Raw genomic sequence first — 6,300 nt, 5'->3', positions numbered from 1 at the left:
GGGACACTTTGCATATTAGCCTTTCATACAGATCTAAGAGAAGACAATGTTGACAAACAAGCGGGAATTGTTGGTGCTCAGTATGAATGGTGTGATAAGAAGCCACAGCCCAGGCAGAGAAATGACGGACACAAGTGAGGCATCAAACCCCCACTGAGGACATCACGGGCAATTAGGAGATCGTGAACGGACACGGTTCACTGCGTAATCAACGCTCGCAGGGGTCGCAGATGGGAGAACAGAGAGACGAGGCGTTACAGGAGAAGATCTGTTCAGATCTGGGGCCATCTGAACGGGGGCCCTGAAGGGAGGGATGGAGAAGGATAGGTGAGCAGGTGACACCACGCTGGATAGGCTTAGCAGATGATAAACCGGCCCCCCGTCCTAGACAGCTGGCCGTGGGGCCGGCTGTGTGGGGAGATGAGCCCTGAGAGGCGGCTGGGCTGGGCTTACTCACGGCGGCCCGTGAATGTCGAGCTCATGCATCATGTGGACAAGGAGACCGGCCCATCCATGTGCATCGCTCCCAAACCCGCATCGTCCTGCAGGTCTCGTATCCCCTGCCCCTATTCATCATGTTTGCAGAGGCTCCTGCTGTGAGAGGGAGACGGGGGGATGAGAGATGAGCGATGGCCATGTCACCTCATCACGGACTCTGGGCTCCCACGAACGCATCGCTCTGGCCACCGTCCCGCAGGCCTGATGCCATGGCTCCGCCCGGCTGTGGTACCCTGGGTGGCAATGCCTTCTCGTTCTCTGCCCTTTTTTGTGTGTGTGTTTTAAATCCTCACCCGAGGATATTTTCCCACTGTTTTTCTTTAAATGTATTTTATTTATTTTTACAGAGAGGAAGGGAGAGGGATAGAGAGTTAGAAACATTGATGAGAGAGAAACATCGATCAGCTGCCTCCTGCACACTCCCTACTGGGGATGTGACCGCAACCCAGGTACATGCTCTTGACCGGAATCGAACCTGGGACCCTTCGGTCCGCAGGCCGATGCTCTATCCACTGAGCCAAACCGGTCAGGGCCCCAGTGGTTTTTAGAGAGAGTGGAAGGGAGAAGGAGAGAGAAACATCGATGCGAGAGACACACATGGATGGGTTGGCCCCTGCACGCACCCGGACCAGGGCCGGGGAACCTGCAACCAAGGCACGTGCCCTTGACCGGAATCGAACCCGGGACCCTTCAGCCCGCAGGCCGGCGCGCTGCCCACTGACCCACACCGGCCGGGGCCATTTTCCGCAGCTTACTTTTTTCCGTGTGCAGGCCGAGCTGCCCCCGTGAAACCGACGACGACGCCTCTTTCTCGTCATCCAGCTCTTCTCCCGCAGCTCCGATAACCAGAGGATTAATATTCCTCCCAAGTCCCTCAACTCTTTCCTCTCCATTTCAGCGTCCGCCTTTGAAATCCTTCGCTCGGCTAATGGCGCTATTGAAATTTCTTCGCCGAACCCGTTTCTCACTCCGGGGGTTTCCGATGTGGGATCTCTTTATTTCGTTTTGCGTAATGAATGGAAATAGATTTAGATTTCCTACTTGACGACGGTTGATATTCCGTGTCACTTGGAGGCAGCATTCGGAGTGTTGGCGTGTAAAATGGCAACTATTTAAACGCTGTCAGTCTTTTGCCTCCTGTTGAGTGTTTCGTTTTCATGAAAACCCCTGGGTTTTGTTTCTCCTGTGATGCCTTGTGTTATCTGAACGATACTCTTTCACTGTGATTTTAATGGGTGCACGCCCAGGTTAAGTCTATTACTGCGTGTATTTAAAGGCACTCCAAAATAAAATACGAGAGTTAAAATCATGTTTATTAGCCTTTTTTTTTTTTTTTCTGGCTCATTTCTGATTCTGAACTAGCTGCCTTCCTGTGGATGTATTCTCACCTCCCACCTCAGACAAAATAAGTCCCATTTTCAGCCAAAGGAAGATAGAAAAATTAAAAGAATATGAAATTATCTCAGTTTTCCCTTTGTGAGTGAGCATTTTCGAATAAGCTCACAGGCAGTGATTACTGGTTTATGAAGTCACTTTTCTGTGCAGGCCTGAGTACTTCACAGCACAGTCATTATTATTTTTTAATCCTCGCTCTAAGATACTTTTCCATTGATTTTTAAAAAATACATTTAAATTTTTTTTTTTTTATTGATTTCAGAGAGGAAGAGAGAGGGAGAGAGAGAGAAACATCAATGATGAGAGAGAATCATGGATCGGCTGCCTCCTGCACGCCTCCTACTGGGGATCAAGCCCACAGCAACCCGGGCACGTGCCTTTGACCGGAACCGAACCTGGGACCCTTCAGTACACAGGCCAACACTCTATCCACTGAGCCAAAACGGCTCGGGCTCCACTGACTTTTTTAGAGAGAGTGGAAGGGAGGGAGGGAGTGAGAGAGAAACATTGATGTGAGAGAGACCCACGGATTAGTTGCCTCCAGCACAGGCCCTGACCAGGGCCGGGGTTCAAACCTGCAACCCCCAGTGCCAGGCGGTCAGGCTGGCCCAGCGCCCATCAAACCCACGGCCTTCTGTGCAGGGGCCAATGCTCTCGGAAATCAATAAAAACATATATTTTTAAAAAGTCATGTTGATTGAAATCCCGAGTGTGAGGAAAGAGGTCGCCGGTTTCAAGCTGAGCGACGAGGTCGATGAGGGCAGCTGGCCCGCGGCCCAGGCAGAGGCCCAGGGACAGGAGGGAGACTGTGGGAGAACTCCCCCTTTGAACAAGCAACAAAGACAAGGTGACCAGTGGGCTGGTCAGCCCTGCGCAGAGATGATGAGCCTGGGAAGGCCCCGCCCCTGCTGCCTCTCATTCGTCCTCTCCTGGCTGCACCCCACGCCCCTTTGCAAGGTCATTTTCAACCCTAGAGCCCAGCCAACCACAGCCCCTAATTGCAGATAAAATGGATAAAGGTTCTTCCTCACTGTGTACCCCAAGTTTTCTGGCTCAACTCACCCTCCCACCCCCCATGTTTGTGTCTTGCTGCTCAGGGTGCCCCTCTTTCTTATTATGTATTTCCAGCCCCGATTTCGGAAGCTTTCGTTCCGAGGGGCACTGGCACAGGACCCACTGGATCGGTCCGGGCTCTGAGAAGCTGATTGTGCAGGCCTGGCCCCCGGCCCTCGGGGGACAGAGCGCCAGTGTGAGCCGCCTCACGCCGGCCGGCCGGCCAGCCCTGGGCCTGGTGGCGTTCCTCACGGGCTGGCCAGCACGCACGGCGCCCACGGAGATCAGAAATAGCAGCAGCCTCACATTTCATCCGGCCCGGAGAAATGAAGGCCATCCACGAAGATCCCAGGACCAGAGGGACCCGTAATTGCTCGGCGGATGCCCTTCCCTGTGGACGGGAAGCGGCTCAGGGAACACACACATCATCTCCCACATGTCACGCGGGGTCCCCGGCTCCGTGGCCAGTCGTATGTTTTTCTTTCCAGGTTCCGAATTGCACTTACGCACGAGAAACACACACAAAAGCCTTGAACATCACAGAGCTCTTCTCTTGGTACCCACACACCCTTTGTTTTCTGTAAGAAATACAAGAACAGCCCTGGCCGGTGTGGCTCCGTGGATAGAGCGTCGGCCTGCGGACTGAAGGGACCCGGGTTTGATTCAGTTCAAGGGCACATGCCCGGGGTTGTGGGCTCGATCCCCAGTGTGGGGCGTGCAGGAGGCAGCCGATCCCTGATTCTTTCTAATCACTGATGTGTCTATCTCTCTGTCTCCCTTCCTCTCTGAAATAATTTCTTTTTCAAAAAGAAAGAAATATAAGATTTTTTTTTTTTGCAGAGAGTCGAGCTCAACGAGCTGGTGAGCTGGTGACTCCGCGGCCTGGCCGGTCAGCGTAGCAGAAGGGACGCGCTTCAGGGCCCAGGACAACGGTCCCTTTGACTGGGAACCGCCGAGCCAGCATCGCGAGTGTGCAAAGAACAAACAAGGCCCGAGCCCACCCCCAGTTGCGCTCCACTCTGCTGGACCCACGTCAATGCATTTCCGCTCCTCTGGGCAGCAGGGAGGGCTGCTTAATTACAGACGCCCGGGGTGCATGCTAATGGGGACGGGGCAGTCCGGGACCTGGAACCAAGGCCCTTTTCTGACCTCTACAGGCCGTTTGGAGGGAAAAAAAAGAAAAGAAAAAAAAAGAAGGCGCTTCTGGAAAATTACAGAGCAGGGGGGCACTGCCGAGCAGACGGGAGGGCTGAGGGAGAGGGATGCTTCCCGGATGCCTGCTTGCTGCTCCGAGTGTGCGGGCACGGGCGCGCCCTACTTTCCTGCCGCTCCACCATCTACGTTTAATAGGTTACTGCGGCAACGGGCGGGAGGTCATCCTCAGGAGGCTTTAGGAGCGGAAATGAAGATCTCCATCCTGCAGCACGTAGCGCATAAAACCCCACCGTGTTCTGGGCACAGGGCTGGGCCCTCAGGATACAGAGTGAACAAAAGCGTTTTGTTCTCCAAGAACGGACAGTCTGATGGTGGTGGGGGTGGGGGGTGGGGAGTGGGACAATGTCCCCAGGCAATGCCATGCAACAAAACCTAACCTCCGGCAGGGTTTTCTACAAGATGCTGTGGAGACTCGGGGTCAAATCCCGGAAGACTGCCTGGAGGAGGACGCCTTTCCTCACACAGACCATGGAAGGAGGCACCGCGGTGGAGGCGAGGGAGCACAAGAGCGGCGATGGCACCTGGCTTGCCTTGGCAACAACTCTCCGCGCGAGCCTGAGACCCGAGCGTCAGGCTCTTGGCCAATGTGCTCGCGGCTCCGAGTCTTTCAGGAGAGCCCCAGAGGAAGCCGTGGCGCAGGCTGGCATTCCTGGGCGCTGAACGCCAGGCTGGCCCAGTGCCCGTGCAGACGTGAGCCCTCGGTCCAGAGCGCCTCGATGCAGGCTGCCCCCTCGAGAAGCTCTTACACGCTCGGTCCCTCTGGCCTCAGCACTTTATGTAAACACCTGCACAGAGCAGGCAAGGACCGGGCCACCCTGCTCCCGGGAAGGCTCACCTCCCGGATGCGCTCTCACCGAAACCAATTTCCCTTCTGCACCTCCCGCCCACGGCCGGTGGGGAAGGGGGCGATTTAAGGGAACTGTGTGGGCTTGCAGTCACACCCTGGGTGCCCAGGTTGGAGCCCGGGAAGAAGACACACTTGGGAGCTCTTTGCACGTGTCAAGGTGCAGAGACAGGGAGCAAGGTAAGAGCAGGCCCGTGCACCCGAGAGCTCTGCGTTCATGGGCCGGCGGGATGGGACTGTACACACACATGGAACATGCCACAGCGGGGAGGTACCGACCGTGCAACAGGGCACGGAGGAGAGGCGAGGTGACCAGGGAGGCGACCAGGGAAGGTTTGACGGAAGAAAGGCGATATGTGAACTGGGTCTTGGTGCCCCCAGGTGACGCTATGGGAGACCCTATCGGAGACAGGAAAACATGGGAGGCTCGAAAAATCAAAGAGGCTGTTGAGGTAGCTGTGTGGCTCGGCAATGGTGTGCGTGTGTGTGCACACGTATGTGTGTGCACCGTGTATGTACACATGTATGTGCACATGTAAGTGTATGTGTGTGTGTTGCTTCATCCGATCGACGTCGATCTTTCCCATTTCAACTCCTGCCACACTCCTCTCTCCACATACAAACACATCTCTTAAACCCGCCCCACGAAACATTTTATACCAAGCTCTAACCCCACCACAGGGCCTTTGCACAAACTCTCCCTAGTTCTTAGCATGGTTTGTTCTTTTAAAATATATTTTTATTGATTTCAGAGAGGAAGGGAGAGGGAGAGAGGGAGAGAGAGACATCAATGATGAGAGAGACTCACGGATCGGCTGCCTCCTGCACGCCCGCTACTGGGAATCGAACCCGCAACCTGAGCATGTGCCCTGACTGAGAATTGAGATGTAACCTTCTGGTTCATTGGTAGGCGCTCAACCACTGAGCCACACCAGCCGGGCTTGCTTTTCTTTTTACCAGAAATCTCCTGCGTGTCCTTCAAGAATCGCCTTAACTTATCATTTCCTATTGGTCAGCTTCCCCTACCCCCCCCCCGCATTACGTTAGGTGACCCCGTATTCTCTCTCTCTGTCTAGCTCCATCATGGCAGGTGCGGCTATATTACAATAAAACGGGTTTTTTGTTTTGTTCGTCTCTCTGTCTGAACTGTGAGCGACTTGAGGACAGAGTGGGTCTCTTCTCTCTGCGACCGCAGAGCGTAGCGAAGGGCCAGGCACGTGCAGGTGCATCACATCAATGCGTTACGTCGATGAATCAGGAAACCGTCCGCGTTCCTGCTGCTCCTGGACACGCCC

This window comes from Myotis yumanensis, unplaced genomic scaffold (genome assembly GCF_028538775.1).
Source record: "Myotis yumanensis isolate MYYU_CA2020_CCGP unplaced genomic scaffold, mMyoYum1.0.hap1 SCAF_20, whole genome shotgun sequence".
In the NCBI taxonomy this organism is placed as follows: Eukaryota; Metazoa; Chordata; class Mammalia; order Chiroptera; family Vespertilionidae; genus Myotis; species Myotis yumanensis.
This window is presented reverse-complemented; position numbering follows the sequence as displayed.